The sequence below is a fragment of the Arvicanthis niloticus genome, chromosome 3 (genome assembly GCF_011762505.2).
Source record: "Arvicanthis niloticus isolate mArvNil1 chromosome 3, mArvNil1.pat.X, whole genome shotgun sequence".
NCBI lineage: Eukaryota > Metazoa > Chordata > Mammalia > Rodentia > Muridae > Arvicanthis > Arvicanthis niloticus.
The window spans coordinates 82822454-82839879 of NC_047660.1; the positions used below are offsets into that span (position 1 = coordinate 82822454).

At 42.9% G+C, this 17426-nt stretch overlaps 1 protein-coding gene across 1 annotated transcript in view; it reads right to left on the bottom strand.

Moving 5' to 3' along the window:
- Cacna1d (calcium voltage-gated channel subunit alpha1 D) overlaps nt 1-17426 on the bottom strand; it is a 428745-nt gene that overhangs the window by 387701 nt on the left and 23618 nt on the right. The gene's annotated exons all lie outside the window — the stretch shown is intronic.

The window sequence follows — 17426 nt, forward strand, 5'->3', positions numbered from 1 at the left end:
AAATGGTATGTGAATTATATCCAAATTCTGTCTTAGGGACGAGCTGTAGGCTTAGCTTTTCAAAACCTACTTTAATAGGGATTCTCAAATGCTCCAACCCCCTTCTAGCCCACCATCCAAAGGTAGGGGAGAAAGGATGGTAAGCAGGACAAGGGCATGTGTCCTGTTTAGAAGTAATTCACACCTCACGTGCCACCGCCACAGCTGGACGCACCAGGAATCTGCATGGTGGACCCAGAGGCACTACCGCCTCCTACCCAGCAGCCCCTCAATATCATCAATCCCAGCCATAGCTGCAAGGCCCCTGCAAGGCCTAGCTCTGCCTCTGCCACTCTCAAAACTGCAACTGTAACTGCCAAGACAAAGAGCCCCACAGGGGACCAGAACCAGCCACTCAGCACCTGTAGTGAGCCTGCAGACAGGCCAGGCAGTGTGCCCTTCACCAAGAAGCCCTTGGTCCCTAAGACCCTAAGACTGTCCCCAAGATGGCCCCTGCCACAAGGATCTCCTGCAGTCCCAGTAGCCGCCCTGCACCACTTGCTGCTGGCTCCCCTGTGTACCTGGACCTGGGCTACCTGAACTAGAACTTCTTCCTGCACATTCGAGCACTCTGCTATGTTATCAGTGGGCTAGGCCAGCACCAGTGGGACCTTGACCTGCAGGTCACACTGATCCCCACCTTTGACTCTGCGGTGATGCACAGGTGGTATGAGAAGACACATGAGCAGTACCAGGTACTGGGCATCAGGGTGCTGGGCAGTAGCAGCCTGGTATCCATGTAGAACCAGGCCTTCCCCCACTCCCCCCACATGCAAGGTGGAGTTCTAGCCCCATGCTGGAGGCAACCTGGGAACAACAATTCCTCGCTATGAGCCAGGTTAGAGCTGTGGTTCTAGGTGGAAAGCCAGACACCATGCATGAATGAGCCACCATGTGACATCCCAGCTTCCATCTCTAGCACCAACGAGACCTGGACCACTTTATCACTTGTCTGTGCCCCATCACAGGTCAAGCACAGCTCTCAGTGCCTTCTATCCTAGAGGTCAGGTTGCAGAGGCAGGAGGTTCTATGCAGAGTCCAGACCAGCCAGCCTGGGCACGTAGTAAATGTTTTATTTGTTTCAAAAACCACAAAAAAACAAAGCAGTTGACTAAGCAGGAAGAAAAAAAGTAGTTCTTCGGGGCAATTCCAATTTTCTTTTGTCAAGATACCAGCAGTCCAGTTCAGTAGTGTCAGGATACTAACAGTCCAGTTCAAACACGAAACAGTAAGGCAGCACGATCCAGAAGAAACTGCCAAGCCTCTGCCAAATAGGTACATGTCAGGAAGAGACACCAGGACCAGCAAGAATGCCAGGAGTTCTCTGTCATGACTCTCTCAACAAAGTGAAGGTACTCGAAGACTTGAGACCAGTACAGAGCTGCACAGCTAGCTATGCAAGTGCCCTATCACTGTTGGTCAAGTCTCACTTACACGCTCTCCAAACATCACATGAGTCTGCATCACATGACACAACCAGAAATTCCCACTTCAGCAAGCTGTATGTGGTTAGATGTTGTTACATGTTGCAATGGCCAGAAACTGCATTACAGCCACATTCAGAATTAGCCTTGAAGTAAGACAGAGCAGGGGAAAGTCTTCATAGCAGCTCACTGTGAAAAAATTCACCTTGTGAAAAAGCAAAAGTAACCTTGAAATGAAACCAATTTAAAGATTTCTGAGCTATGGCCATTACTCAAGAGTCTGGAAAAAGACAAGTGGCGCCTCCTGGCCTTCCGTTGCCTCAGCAAGTCAGTGACTATCATCAGCTAGAGGGGTATGATTGTCAAGGGCTCAGATCCCTCAAAATGAAAATCTGAGCCATACAACCAATAAGTTACCAAGGTGGTGGCTGAGGGTGAGATGAACTTAGAATGGACAGTAGAGAAGGGAAGACATGGGTACCAGCTGTGACCCTGACCAAGTCATAGAGAGAAACCCAGTACTTTGCCCCACTAACCTGTTTTAATTTTCCCCTTAGAAAAAGAGACTTGAGAGAACAGTGAACAAACATTCCCTGAGAGAGGTAGATTTGTGTATGTCAAGGATGGACACTGGGAGTCACAAAAATGGATGGCTCATATCTCCTGCTATTGAGTATGCAACTGACCAACAGCCCCACCCAGTAATTAGGTCTGTGGGATATCAAGGCAGGCTCATCTGGGTAAGGCACAGAACTCCTAGGAAATGAGATTGAGCAGTGCTCGGCGCTCTGCCCCGTGGCCTGGCTGAGCCTCTTTTGGAAGTGTGCTGCAGGCTAGGACTCTTTGTCCCAGTCCTGCTTCCTTCCTTTCTTCCTCCCACACATGTCACCCGCATCACAGTTTGTGCCTCTGGTTCCCTCTCCCCAGAAATCTTTCTTGCCTAATCCCATCTCGGGAATCTGCTTCTTGGTAGACTCCAAATAGCACAGGCTGCCTTGTGGTTGCACTGAAATCAAGTGGAGAATCGCTTAGGTGAACAAGACACTTTTGTGGCTAGAGAGAATTTTTATCATTACCCACTCTGCCCAAAATAGGTGTCATTATTACCTCCTGCCAGGAGTTGCATGATTGAGTGGAGTGCACCAGCTCCCATCTGAAGCACTAGAGATGATGAATGGGCTAAATCTGAAAGCTGTGTGTTATCAGTTCTCTTTATCCACTCAATTGCTATGGGGTAGACGGCGTGAATACCTGCACAGTTCCCAGCACACATCACTAGGAGTGCTGGGACTTGGAGAGCTCTTCTGGATTTCTATGGAATTAGCCTACTTGAATAAAACATCAGTGATTTGGGACCTAACCAGAAAAACTAGGCAAGCTCCCTTGTTGCTGGTAGGGAGGCTCCAAGCTGCACATCAGAGCTGGCCAGTACGCAGCAGGCTACTCATCTTAACTCCCTACCCAGTGAGGCAAGTGTTGCTGGAAGAGCCACTCAGGCAGCTTACTTTTAATAGGCTCACATATAGCCTTCCGGAGACCCTCTGGTCACAGCTGGAGGCTTCTCTGACACACCCTAGAGCGTGAATGAGTGATGGAAACCAAATAAGCTGTCTCTCTCTCGGGGACTGGGGACTGAAGACTCTGAAATGTTTAAGTGGGAACTCCCTCACCTGCCACTTATTAACAGATTCTGCCAGGATCCTGGAAGCAATGCTGGGTGGCTGAAGCTTTTCAATCTGGGGTCATTTTCAAACATCTAATGACTAATGAGAGCCTCAAAAGTGACAGGCAGGAGACAGGAATTGTCACTCCACTGTCTAGAGAACGACAGTCAATGGAGCATGTGCAGTCAGGTCGGTGTTTCTAATTTCCTTGCCTGTTCACCCAAACCTCAAAAGCATTGTCTTCAGGCTTATTGTTTACTCTTTAGTATTCACTCGATCCCATCTGGCTGGGAATGTAGCTAGTGCTAGTGTGGACAAGGCCCTGAGTCTGAGCTCCAACACTATAGAAGACAAAAGATGATAACATCTATTTTTGCATGTGTATGGGCACACATTCGGGATATGCCCATATGTGTGGAGACCTACGGTTGATGTTACCAGTCTTCCTCAGCTGTTCATTTTATTCACTTTATTCTCTCCCTTGCTCCCTTGAACCCAGAGATCACTGATCTAGTTAGTCTAACTAGCCAACTTGTGCCAGGAATCCTGTCCTTGTCTCCTGAGTGCTGGAATTTCAGGCAGGCCAGCAGGCCCACCCTAGACTTACATGAGGACTAGGTATCTGAACTCGGGCCCTCATACTTGCACAGCAAGTATTTACCAACAGAACTATCTCTTCAGTCCCTGCTTACTTCTATTTATCAACCAAAGCAGAGAGGTCAGTTGGTATCAAATTGAGAAGCTCTACCTAATCCCCCTTTAAAAAACCATCACTTCTAGCAACAGAGGTCACCCAGGTTAAAGACAGTGGCATTGGCAAGGTTATAGCATCTAACCAAAGGCACGGGAGTTTAAGCTAAACCCTCTTTCTCCAACTTGGGGCAATCACCAGGTCTCATCCCTTCACAGATTCTGAACTCCCCACTGGGCCAGCTGAAGCTTCTACTGTGATTACACTGAAGCTCAGCTTGTTCCCTCCACTTCCATGGGTTTTTATCCCATGGCAACATCTACTATACCTACTTCTAATCTTCAACTGGTTTCGGCAGTCCTCGGCCAGCAGCCTGAGGTTAGGGTGTTGTACCTAGCTAACCCAGCTGGCAGTGAAGAAGCCACAGCTGTGTAGGTAGCACAGAGTAACTAGGGAGAACTTGATTGAATACAGCAGGGAGAAACAAGGCACTGGCTGCCATGATAGGTGGAGCAGTAAGAGAAATAAGGACAACACAGTAACAATAAGAACAACAAAATCGGTGGTTATAGCTAAACACAGTTGCTCCTACGGAAAAGATAATGGAAAGTTGAGTGTTATTAACAACAAATGAAAGCCAAGTGTTAAGGCTGAACAGCCTCTCCTGTAGCATATGAAGAGGAGAGTTGGGTTAAACAGATGGCTCAGAGGGTAAGGATTACACCCAGGCCTGATGACTTCAATTTGACCCCTGGATCCCACCAGGTAGCAGGAGAGCACAAGCTCCCCAGAATTGTCCTATGACCAGCACGCCATGTCACACTCATGCACGCATACACACACTAAATAAATGTTCATTAAAAGAACAGGCCAGAGAGTAAATCTGGTCCTTATGAAGAGCAATTGAATCCCAGGGATTGGAGCCATGGAAGGCCTTTTAGTCAAGAGTTTCTCCCTAATGCTGTGGTGCAACACCAAGACCAAAATCAGGCTAAGGAGGAAAGGGCTTATTTTACCGACATTTTCAGATAATGCTTCATCCTTGAAAACTGTTAGGACAAGAACTCAAACAGAGCCAGAACCTGGAAGCAGGAACTGATGCAGAGACCATGGAATGATGCCTGCCACTTACTGGTTTGCTTCTCATGGTTTGATCAGCTTGCTTTTTTTAAAAGAACCCAGGGATGTGGTACCACCCACAATGGGCTGGGCCCTCCCACATCAATCACTAAGAAACTACCTACAGCCAGATCTTAGAGTCAATTTCTCAGCTGAGGTTCCCTCTTCTCAGGTGACTCTAGCTAATGTCAAGGTGACCTAAAACTAGGCAAAACAGTAGGTTTCCTATGCCAAGGCCAAACTCGGGTGGAAAAGAATGAGGCCATTACATGCAAGAGACATATGAGTTCTTAAAAATGCTGAAGCAGCTTACTGCTCCCCACAGAACAGTGCTTGCTTCTTCCAGGAAACCATGTTTCCGTGTATACACGTACTCACACAAACCTCAACATGCCCTCTCATCCTTCCCCCCGGGCTGCCATGTTGGTGTGGTTTAAGTCACAGCATAATCCAACTACATCCCAGCAGCAACTAAATATGAAGACTAAGGGCTCCTTACATTGAAGCAGCCTGCAGGGAAGTGATAAGTCAGGAGCAGATGCTGTGGGCTGATGGGGGAAGGAGGTTACGCCACACGGGAGCTGAGGGCCTAGCCAACACATCCTGGCAAGAGTGCAGAGAGGACGCAGGGGGCTGGGTTCCAAGGGTGCTGGATCAAGAAAAGGAAACACAAGGATGAAGAATGGAGAGTTGACTGCTTCAGGAGGGCTCTCCAGGGATACATGATGCCCTGGCAGGCATCCCAGGCAATGGGCTGTATTAAATGAAACAGGCATACAAATATTGCCACAGCAGATGATGGAAAGGGAGATTAAAAGCCTGGGAGGTGGAATGTCTACATCACGGGACCAGAAAACCTACCAGAGGACTCAGAGAGGCTACACTGCTTCCCAAGCATCTCTCAGAGGCTGGTGGTGGCTGTCCCATGTGGACCAGGTCTGACAGCGGAGATTCCAATGCAGAATGGAGTTCTCTGCAGAAATGAAGATGACAGGGCCTTTCTCCTAGAACCCTACCCAGTCCTCAACAAAGAGAGGCCAGGTGCTGGACAATGCTAACTTGCCAGAGACCCCATGAATATAATAATCGTAGTGAGTACTAAGCTTGGAGGGTCATGTGACATGGGGTGGGCGTGGAAGGACATGTGGCATGGGGTGGACATCAGGTTGTGAGACACAAAGTCATGGAGACAATTACTACAACATTGGACCCCTGGGACTAAAATAAGTAGAAAGCCAACAAAGATATCATCCATGCTGTAAAGGCCCAACGAAATCAAGACTAGATAATTAAGAGGCTGGGGGGTCATTGACCTCAGCAAGAGGTCATAGCCCCCTTACCCAGGTTCTGAACCGGACAAGAACAGTCGCCACAAATAGAAGGATACTGCAGCATCCTGACACTTGTGCAGAGAAATGTTGTTAAGTGAGCCTGTGGCCACTAACTCAGGTAATCACACACTCATGAAAAAAAAATGCCTTAAAAAGACAATCAGACACAAGATTCAAGGTGACATTATTTCCAGAATCCTAAAATAACACTAAGTGTACACACACACACACACACACACATATACACACATGCACATGCACAGACACACACCACACACCACAGAGTGTATGGCAGGGGATGTAGATAAAACTGTAGCCTTGACCCAAGCCCAGTTCCCAGGAACAAAAGTAGGTTTGCAACCTACACATAACCATCCCTCTATCCTCAAATACTTTAACAAACCTACAGATGTGGTGCTTAGTTGAACAGCTATACTGTTCATTTGGCCTGTAGGGCAAAAGGTAAAAGCCTCTGGAAGCTTCCACCCTCATCTTACAAGTAGGCCAAGATGGAGAATTCAGATCAATATTGCCTCCGGCAGACCTGATGAAAATTAGTGAATCCAGATCAAAGGGATGCAGAGAAACTGGTCTTGACTTCACTTCACTCCCAGCCCAGATTCTGCAAGAAAGAAAAGTGAAGTGGGCCCTAAAGTGTCAAAGTGGACCATGATAAAGTCATCGGATTAGCAACTCCAATTGGAACTGCTCTGCCTGGAGTGTCTTCGCTGATAAGACGCCCTTCAGTATGTGGTATGGTATGGTAATTTTGATGTCTTTCTCTCACAGAAACGATGATCAGAAACAGTACAAGTTCACTTAGGACAAAGAGCAGTATCTATCATAACCTTGTCTATAGTATATGTTGACAGTCTTGGGCTCTCAGCTGTACAGCTCTCCCACCAAACCACCAGACTCTCAGCCAGACCAGCCTGAAAATCCCACAAAGCATGATGCTGATTACTGTCGCTATAACTGCCCTCCCAGTCTGGCTGGCTGGACAACCACCTAGCACATTAAAAACTTAAACAAGTATGTCCTCCAGAGGGTGGGAGAGAATCCCTGCAAACAGTACAGTCTGCTACACCAATAAAATCGATTATTTCTGGTATGCCAACATGTATCCTCCAAAGTTAAAGACAAATGGTGGCATCCTATACCTCACTAAAGACAAAAAATAATTTTAAATTTAAAAGAAAGAAACCATGCTTAGTAGGTTTCTTTGGGTTTGCAAAACACATACTTCATACCACTGATGCTACTGTAACCCATGTGCCAGGTGACGTGGTTATCAGTTTTGAGAGGGATCCAGCACAAGAAATAGTTCTGTAGCAGGTCCGGGCTGCAACAGAAGCAGCTCTTCTCTCTGTTCACACACTGCAGCAGACTGAAAAGCCATGATAAGGATTTGAGGAAACACCCAGCGGGGAAATCACAACAGAAGCGCTTCAGATTCTAGAACAAGGAGACACTCTCAGCAGCAGAGCTGCAGCCACTTTTTTCAAAACCTGCTCCTGGTGTGGTAGAGATGAAGCATCCGGGAACGCCACTCAAAATGGAATTATATGTAGAACAATCCAGTATGATCTGTGTTCTATAAGACCTGCCAAATTATAAGGTTGGCAGGCCCAGCAGGAGGGAGCCCATTGAAAGAGAGTTGCATCTGGGAGTGGATGTAAGCAGGGCCAGAAGTTACAGGCAAGCTGCATCAGCAGGCACCACAGACTGTGCTCAGATTGTCCTTGTTATGCCAGTGACCTGTCCCTCTGACCTGCAGATTCTTATGCTGGGGGGGGGGGGGTTCTTTTCTAATGAGGGAAAGCCCAGCTTTGGTTCTTGGGTAGTTCATGATTGGAATGCAAAGTCTGTGTGGTGCCCATAGATAGCAGAGATGGATGGGTCTCCAGTCTCAAGCCACCGAGACTCTCTCAAAAAGAAATAAAAATGGATTGAAGGTTTTTAAAAGACTATATGTGCATCTCACTCACAGTGAGATGACGGTAATACAAAAGGGCAAGTGACCCAAGGTTAGACTAAGATACCTTGGTCAGGGTCCAAAGAGGAGAAATCAAGTCAAAAGGCCTGAGTCTAACTAATCCTCGGAGACAGGGAAGCCACTGAACATGTGTACAGACTGTACCAGATTCAGCTGTCGTGAGCTGACAGGCAAGTCCCATACCCAGCCAACCTCCAACCAAATGTACTCCCAGAGGAATGAGAGTGACCTCAAATTTTGCCTGATAAAAAAATAATTACATTGTGATATTTGAAAGAAAGCATAGCGGCTGATTCAACATGACTGAGTCTACATTAAATTTAACCTCTAAGACGCTTACAAGACCTCATTAAGGCCACAGGATTCCCCTTTTGTACACGTGTAAAGGAGGATATGTGTGTGCCTCAGTGCCTGTGCAGAATGCCAGAGGACAATGACAGAAGTTTGTTCTCTCCTGCTACCATGTCAGGCTGTGTTTTACCCATGAAATGCTATTACACAACCCTTCTTATTCTCTGCTTTCCCATGCTTTTCATCCTCTCTTGAAAGGATGTTTCTTGATCCTTGAGCCTTAGTATGGTATACATGACTTGGTTACGACTCAATGCCTTGTATCATGAGATTCTATGCTCATCACCATTTGCTAGAAAGAGAGGTTTTAATCAAATCATAAAATTTAAAATTTTGGTAGTTAAATAAAATTTTTGCTGAGCAGATTGAGTACTGGTTGGAGACGGCAATTATTAGAACCCATAAAATTGAAAATGAACGGGTAGAATTTAATTATCTGAACCATCAGAAGAAAATAGACTGAAAACAAACAAAAAAAAAAAAAACCACTTGTATCATGAGAGTCCTCTAAGGAGAGGAGGAAGAGATTATTGTTGACGTATATTCATAAGAAGTAGTAGCAGTTGCTAAGAACTTACCTAAAAAGTTTCTCCTAAAAAGGAGAAAACCTACATATTCAAGAACTGAGTAAACTCTGATAAAATATTAATGCTGAGAGTAACCTATGGTGTAAACAGAAATCTCTAGAGGGCTACTTGACATGCCATATCAATTTGGCTAAACAACATTATTCAATTCCCATCTAGGGCCTGATCTTCCACCATGAGCTTTTTTAACCAGGCTTCCAGTACCAGAGATGTATTCCCTCCAGTGGAGTTGGGGTTCAAATCCAACCAGAGAGCAGTTGGTTACTCCCGTGCCTGTGGCACCACTATTGCACAAGTGTGTACATCTTGCTTGGCAGTTTGATCTACAGAAACCAAATAAACAGTAATAACAACAACAAACTAGATTTATTGCTTTTCTCATTCCTTAAAAAAATGATCTCTCTTGATATTGCATTTGGGATCAGATGGTCTTGTTTAACAGTTGAAACTGTGAAATATGTTGAATCACTGTTCCATGACCTTCATTGTGTCAGTTGTAAAATCTGTTGCCCTTTAAACTGTCTTTACAGAGAGTTTAAAACTTTTTTCCTTGTTTTTCAGAAGTTTTCATTACAAGCCTTGATACATATTTCTTTGTGTTTATTTTATCAGAGTTTACTCAGTTCTTGAATATGTAGGTTTTCTCCTTTTTAGGAGAAACTTTTTAGGTAAGTTCTTAGCAACTGCTACTACTTCTTATGAATACATGTCAACAACACTCTCTCCCCCACTCCTTAGAGGACTCTCATGATACAAGTGTTCTTTTTTGTTGTTGTTAATGTCCTGTAAGTTTCTACAGCTCTGATAATTTTTTTTTTTTGGTCTATTTTCTTCTGATGGTTCAGATAATTAAATTCTATCCGTTCACTTTCAATTTTATGGGTTCTACTCACTGCCGTCTCCACCCAGTACTCAATCTGTTCAGCAAAAATTTTATTTAATTACTAAATTTTTAAATTTTATGATTTCTATTTGATTCACTTTTATAACTTTCTTTGCTGACATTATTTAATATTTTTGCTTATCTAAAGGGAATTTGGAATTGATTGTTAAAGCATTTTTATGCTGGTGACAAACATCCTTGCCAAATAACTCCAACATCTGATTCATCTCAGTATTGGCATTAGTTGACAGTCTTTTCTTATTTGAATTGTGGTTTTCCTCATTTTTGATCATTGTTGTCACTACATACTTTGTTTATATTATTTATTACTTAAGTCTTCATTCTATCTAAATCCTCATAAGATTTGGTTTCAATGACAGTTTAGGTTCGAGAGCTCTTATAGTAATGATCTGACCTGTTTTGTTCTTCTGATGCTGACAGAGTTTCTGCTCAGTTCTTGCTGGTGCCATCTGTAGGAACAGAATGCAAGTCCTTCAGCTACCTGCTGTTGCAGAATGATCTTGTGGGACTAAGGGATGGAACAGAAGCCACTGGCCTTAGGACTCTTCATGCCAACGTAGAAGGCAGAGACACCCACAAAGAAATTATACTGAAGGACAGGAATCTCCATAATCACTTTTTAAAAAAGTTTTCCATATAGCTATAAAATTGTTGTGTGTGATGCATTCAGTGTATGGCATCTTCGGATATGCAAAGAAAAGACATTGTATTTCACATCTTGGTAAGAATGAAACCTAGAGAATATCCTAAAGTAGATAAGACCTGTGCGTGGTCTAGAGTTCAGAAGAATAATAAGATAGATATAGAGATGACCATGAGAACATACACACTTAGAAATCTATAGACCAAAAGGAAGAAAGTCAAGTCAGTTTTGTGCATCTCTAAGAACTGTATAACTGTGATATGTGAGCTTAGGCAATTAGACAGTAAGAAGCAACTGACCATCTAAACTGCCACTCTTTTATACAACATGGTTAGCCACAAGATGATTGTGTAAAATATTTCATGGGAACAAATGTTAATAAGAAACATTAGAGATACAAGATCAACTATTTGGAGAGAAACACCACAGAGGAAGAGAAAAATATAACCCCGCTGCAAAGATGATACGATGGCTAGTTTTATGTCAACTTAATACAAGCAAAAGTCACCTAAGAAAAGGGAATCTCAATTAAGAAAAAGTCCCCATAAGATGCAGCTATAGGCAAGCCTGTAAAGCATTTTCTTAATTAGTGATTGACTGGGGAGGGCCCAGCCCATTGTGGGTGGGGCTACCCCTGGGCTAGTGGTCCTGGCTCTATAAGAAAGCAGGATGAGTACACCTGTAAGCAGCACCCTTCCATGGCCGCTCCATCAGCTCCTGCCTCCAGGTTCCTTCCCTGTGTGAGTTCCTGTCCTGACTCCCTTTGAGGATGAACTGTGATATGGAAGTATAAGACAAATAAACCCTTTCCTCCCCAGGATGCTTTGGCCATGGTGTTTCACCATAGTAATAGTAAACCTGACAAATGGACATGAGATGGGATTTCATTGGGATGTCTGTTGAGTTTTGTTTGTTTTGTTCTGTTGTTTTGTTTGCTTTTAAGCAAACTATTCAGTCCAGGGTGCCCTTAAATTCACAACGATCCTGCCTCATCCTCCCAGGATCTGGGATTACAGACATTCACTACCATATCCAGCTAGCTTTGTAGTTTTGACATGCATTTCCCTGATAGATAAAGATACTGAACAGTTTTGTTTTATCCATTTTCTGAGACAGGGTCTCACCATGAAGCTCTAGAATTTACTATATAGACCACACAGGCCTCAAACTTGTAGTAATCACTCTGCCTTTGCCTCCATAATACTGAGATTACAGATATATGCCACCAAGTCCAGCCATTGAGCATTTTTCATATATAAATTGGTCGTTTTTATTTATTCTTTTGAGAAATGTCTATCTCGATTATTTGCGCACTTAGTGAATTTTTTAATGGTTTCAAGTATTTATATATTTTGAGTATTAATCTTCTATCAGATGAATAGTTGGCAAAAATTTTCTCCCATTTTGTAGGTTATCTATTCATACTGTCGTTTCCCTTACTGTGCAAAAACCTTTTAATTAGATGAAGTCCTATTTATCAATTCTTTGTTTGCTAGTTTCTGATGCTCTTAGAGTCATGGGATATCCTCATTTGTGCCAAAATATTCAAGTGCTTCCCCTGTTTTCCTCCACTAGTCTGGAGTTTGGGGTCTGTCATAGCCAGCTTCAGTTGTCAAATTGACACACTGGGAAGAGGAAGTCTCACTTGAGGAACTGCCTCATCAGATTGCCCTGTGGTCATATTTGCAGGACATTTTCTTAATTAGTAATTTATATAGGTTAATTAATAACCTTTGGGCAGTGCCATTCCTAGGCAAGTGAGTCTGGGCTCTATAATAGAGGTGGCTGAAAAAAACAAGCAAGCCTCTTCCACCCCCTGCCCCCGACTCCCAGCTTCCAAAGGAAAAATAGAAATGTAGTTGAGCAAGCCAGTAAGCAACCTCCCTCATGGTCTCTGCCTCAGTCACTGCCTTGTATTCCCTCAGTCATGGAACGTAAGCCCTTCCCACAAGCTGTTTCCTGTCAGTAACAGAAAAGCAAGTTAATATAGGGTTTTACATGAAGGTCTTTGGTCCATTATGAGTTGTTTGTTTGTTTGTTTTGTAGAATGAAAGATAGAGGTCTAGTTTGGATCTTCCACATGTGGATATCCAACTACCCCAGCACCATGTGCTGAAGAGGCTATCATCTCTTACACACACACACACACACACACACACACACACACACACACACATATATATATATATATATATATATATATATATATATATATAGAGAGAGAGAGAGAGAGAGAGAGAGAGAGAGAGAGAGAGAAATAATTTTTATTTAAAAATCATCTTTAGAGTATAAAGGATCTGCTACATACTGTCAACAAGCTATCTGATACACTGGTAAAACTCAGAATTTCAAATAACTGAACTAAATTCCAAAGCTGCAAAGTTAACACAGTTAACACCCCCTCCCCAAAAGGAAGGTGTCTTCTTGCTTTTTATTAAGAAGAAGAAGTACAGTGGAAATAGCTCAGGGGTGATGGGGTGATGGTGGAGATAGGGGAAAATGTCAGAGAAGATGATTCAAGGAGGAACAAATAAGGAGACACCCATAACTGATTGTGTACAGGCTCACCAGTCTGTTCCTTTTAGCGTGCCTGCGTAATGAAAAGGGCTGACTCATCTGGAGAATGATAAATAGAACAATCACAGGCATTTGCAAAGTATCGATTTCCTTGGGAGTGCCAAGGTTTTCATGGTAATAATCTAATGTACACTCAAGCAGCAACCAAGATGAGCCTGGCCATCTTTCCCTACACGGGTCTGTGGTATTCTGCACGTCTCATGGAAAAGGAACCAGGAGAGAGAAGGTGCAGGCTTCATTGAGACCATGGAAACATTCTAAATGTCTGGCCTCTGGAGGATGCTAAAACAAATGGTTTCAGATTACAGGATGGGCCACGGCTAAGGCATTAGCTGCCTCCACTCCACCTCCAATCTAATTAAGTCTGAATAAGTGTTGCTAATATAATTTCAAATATGGGCACAATTGTCAGATGGTTCTTGAAAGAAATAATACACAATGTAGAACAGTAATCTAATGATGATAGAAGCAAGCACTTACTTGTTATAGACCAGGCACTATTCTAAATACTTTATATATAATTCCTCTTTAAGTTTCACAGGTGCCACCTGATAACTGTTATCTCCACCATGCACAGAGCAAAACTGAGGCAAAGAAGTAACCAAGATAAGGAAAAGACCCAAGAGTAAAAGCTGGGAATAGATTGCCCTAGACTCTTAACCACTTTTCTATGCAATTTCTCAATACCATTACTAATAATAATCTAATAGCCATACTCCAGTGATGCTGGTCAGGGATGAGAAAGGAATTAAAGAATACCTGCCCCATTTTATACAAAATAAAATCAATTTCATTCCCCCCACCCCCCATTTCTTGAGATGGAACTTGCCCAGGCTGTCCTTGAACTCCTAGTTCAAGTGATTCTCTTGACTTAGTCTTCTAACAGCTGGGATTGTAAGTATGGCACCATGCCCAGCTAATTTCATCCTTGAATTTCAACAGAAAAAAAAAAAACAAAAAAACATTAAGACCTTAGAGACTTGGGAGGAAGGGTTTTTTATTATTATTACTTTACTTATTTATTCACTTTATATCCCAATCACTGCCCTCTCCCTCCTCCCAGTCCAAGCCCCCACATACACAATTCCTCTCCCCATCCTTCCTCCCCTTCACTTCTGAGAAGGGGGAGGTCCCCTGGGTATCACCCACTATAGCAAATCAAGTCTGTTTAGGACTAAGCACAACCTCTCCCACTGAGGCCAGACAAGGTGGCTCAGTTAGGGGAATGGAACCCACAACAGATTTAGGGACAGTCCCCGCTCCAGCTGTTGGGAGGCCCACATGAAGACTGAGCTGTACATCTGCTACATATGTGCCGGGGGCCTAGTTTATACTCATGTATGCTCTTTGGTTGGTGGTTCAATCTCAGAGAGTCCCCAAAAGTTGAGAGGAAGTTTAAGGTGATATTGTATTCATATGATAAGTTACATGTCAGTGTATATACACCAAGTATATTCATTTCATTTTATATAGGCTTTACATCACAAGAAAAATAAATATTAAAGTAGTTGGCATTGTTAGGATAATACGGTACTGCAGGAAAATAATGCATCTGTAATTTGCTTTGAAATGTATTCAAAACTACCATGAATTAATGGTCAGATGGAGGGATGGTACCACATATGTGGTGAAGAAATATAGTAAGAACTATGAATATAGTTCATTCAAAATGAAACTTTGGGAGGATATTATTATAATTACCACTTGGATTAAAAAAATGGTTTTTCCAGCTACATAAGAAACTCTTCTGTGTGTCCCATATTAGTCATGGCCATGCATACCCTCCCTCAAGAGTTGAGGTTTTTGTGCCTCTTCCTTGGTTTATCATTCAAGCATGTATCCCTAAACACCGTGGTAGCTTGGTTAGATCACTTCAGACTTAATACATCTTTACCCAAGCCTTGCTCTTCAGTGTATCAGTTTAAGAACCCAGGCTATCTTTACCGTGATGTTTTCCACATCAGAGACTTTGATGGCCACATCTTTCTGGTACCTTTTGACATTGTCCTCTGTTCTGTATATCACCTGAAAATTAGCAGCGGAGTCCAGATCAGTGAGTCTCAAATTCCATCCTTTTGGCAAAATTAAGCAACGATATGTTCTTTCACCAGAGGGTGCTTGATGTCTGCTTTCCACTTTTTCTAAAACAATTTTAAGGTCAGTGCTTTTCTTGCATGCATGTATGAGCACCACATACTTGGGGGTGGGGCAGTAAGTTCGATGATTTGTTTTAGAGAAGGAGATAATATCCTAATTCTGTCCCACTGTTTTTCTTTAATAGCCAGTTATCAGGTTCAAACAGCAAAGGTAAAACAAACCATGGGCTGTTTTTTCCTTACAGTTTCTATATGTCATTTTCAAAAGGTGACTGATTAGTCTTTCTTTTAAACTATGGTGGACTTCTGGGAGGTTTTCTGTTTGTCGTTTGTTTATCTGTTTTGATTTGGGGTTTTGTATGTGTGTATATTAGTTCATTTGGTTATTTGAAACAGAGTCTCACTATGGAGCCTTGGCTGTCCTGGATCTCTATATAGACCAGGCTGGCCTCAAACTCGTAGAGGTCCTCTCACCACTGCCTCCTGAGTGCTGAATAAACACACGTGCCACCACACCCAGATGAAAGCTGGGTTTAAACATCTTCATTAAAGCTCAGCTTGTTGGTCTTTCACTTGCAGGAGCCTCTGCCAATGGCCATAGATCTCTTGTCCATAACTCCAACCATCTTTGATAACTTCCCCACTGTATGGTAGTCAGAATGTTCTAGTCCATCTCCTATAATGTCTCTCAGACCTAGAAGCAGCCACTTCTCCAAAAACCCCTAAGTTTTCTATTTTTGTCTTTTCTGGGTTTTGTGGTTTATTTGTTTGTTTGTTTGTTTGTTTGTTTGTGTTGGTTTTTGACACAGTCTTGCTGTGTAAGATGACATCATCATCACCAGTATCACCGTCACTGTCACCATCACCATCACCATCATCATCATGGTGTAAGTGAGACTGGTCTCAAGTTCACAGTCCACCTGCCTCTATAACCTGAGTGCAGGAATTACAAGCAAGTTCAGTCAGGCCTGAGCTGAAGATGCATTGCGAGACTCTAAGCTTGGCACTAGGGGATTTCCTATTGTGTTACCAGGAATTTCATGCTAAGATCCTTGTTCTCCAGCACTGGAAAGATAGTGGGTTAGAAAGTCTCCTCAGAGGTGAATGTTTGCCTGTCCCCACCAGTCAAAGATAGTTGATATATCTAGGTTGGGTATTGGGTTACACTTCTGATTGATATTGAGCATTACCAAACTTATAAAGCCTTTGATTAACATTTAAAAATAGTATAAAATCAAAAAGGAGAAGTGGGAGTGGGATAGGGGTTTTTCTAGGGAGGGGAAATGGGGAAAGGGGATGGCATCTGAAATGTAAATAAAATATCCAATAAAGGTTTTTTAAAAAATTTGTAATTTCAAAAAAAAAAAAAAAAAAAAAAAAAGAAAGAAAGTCTCCTCAGATCCCCTGAAACTGGAGCTACAGACAGTTGTGGGCTGTTATATGGATGCTGAGAATTAAACCCAGAGAAAGCAGAGTGCTCTTAACCACTGAGTCATCTCTCCAGTCCCCTAGAAGATTTTTTAAATAAAAGTCCATAAGACCAGTTTTCCCAGGTTTTTGCAGACTGATTAAAATTTGTGTCACTCTTTCTGCACATGAAGCACCTTGCTCATATGTTCTTTCCCAGAATAGCTAAGTATATTATTTCATCTTATTCTGGCATACAGTTTTGTCATCAAAGGATGATAATAATCTGATTTTTCTTTGTTTCATAAGTCACATGCTCTGTGTGCCTAAAAGCTTTCATGAAAAAAAATTTGTTTTCTTTAAAGCTCAAGAAATATTCTGTAATTTATCTTGGTGCTGGTATTCTGGGTCAGCATGCTGAGGCTCGCCCTGTGCTTTGATATGCAGTTCAAAGCACTCTGGGGAATGCTTGCAACTTTTCTTGACTCCTAAGTTTTTCTACTTGCTCCGTTCCCTTTCTTTGAGCTCACTCTCTAGAGTCCCCTTCTATTAGTGCACACACTTTCTTCTCCTCTGCATCTGCCACTTCTTGAAAAG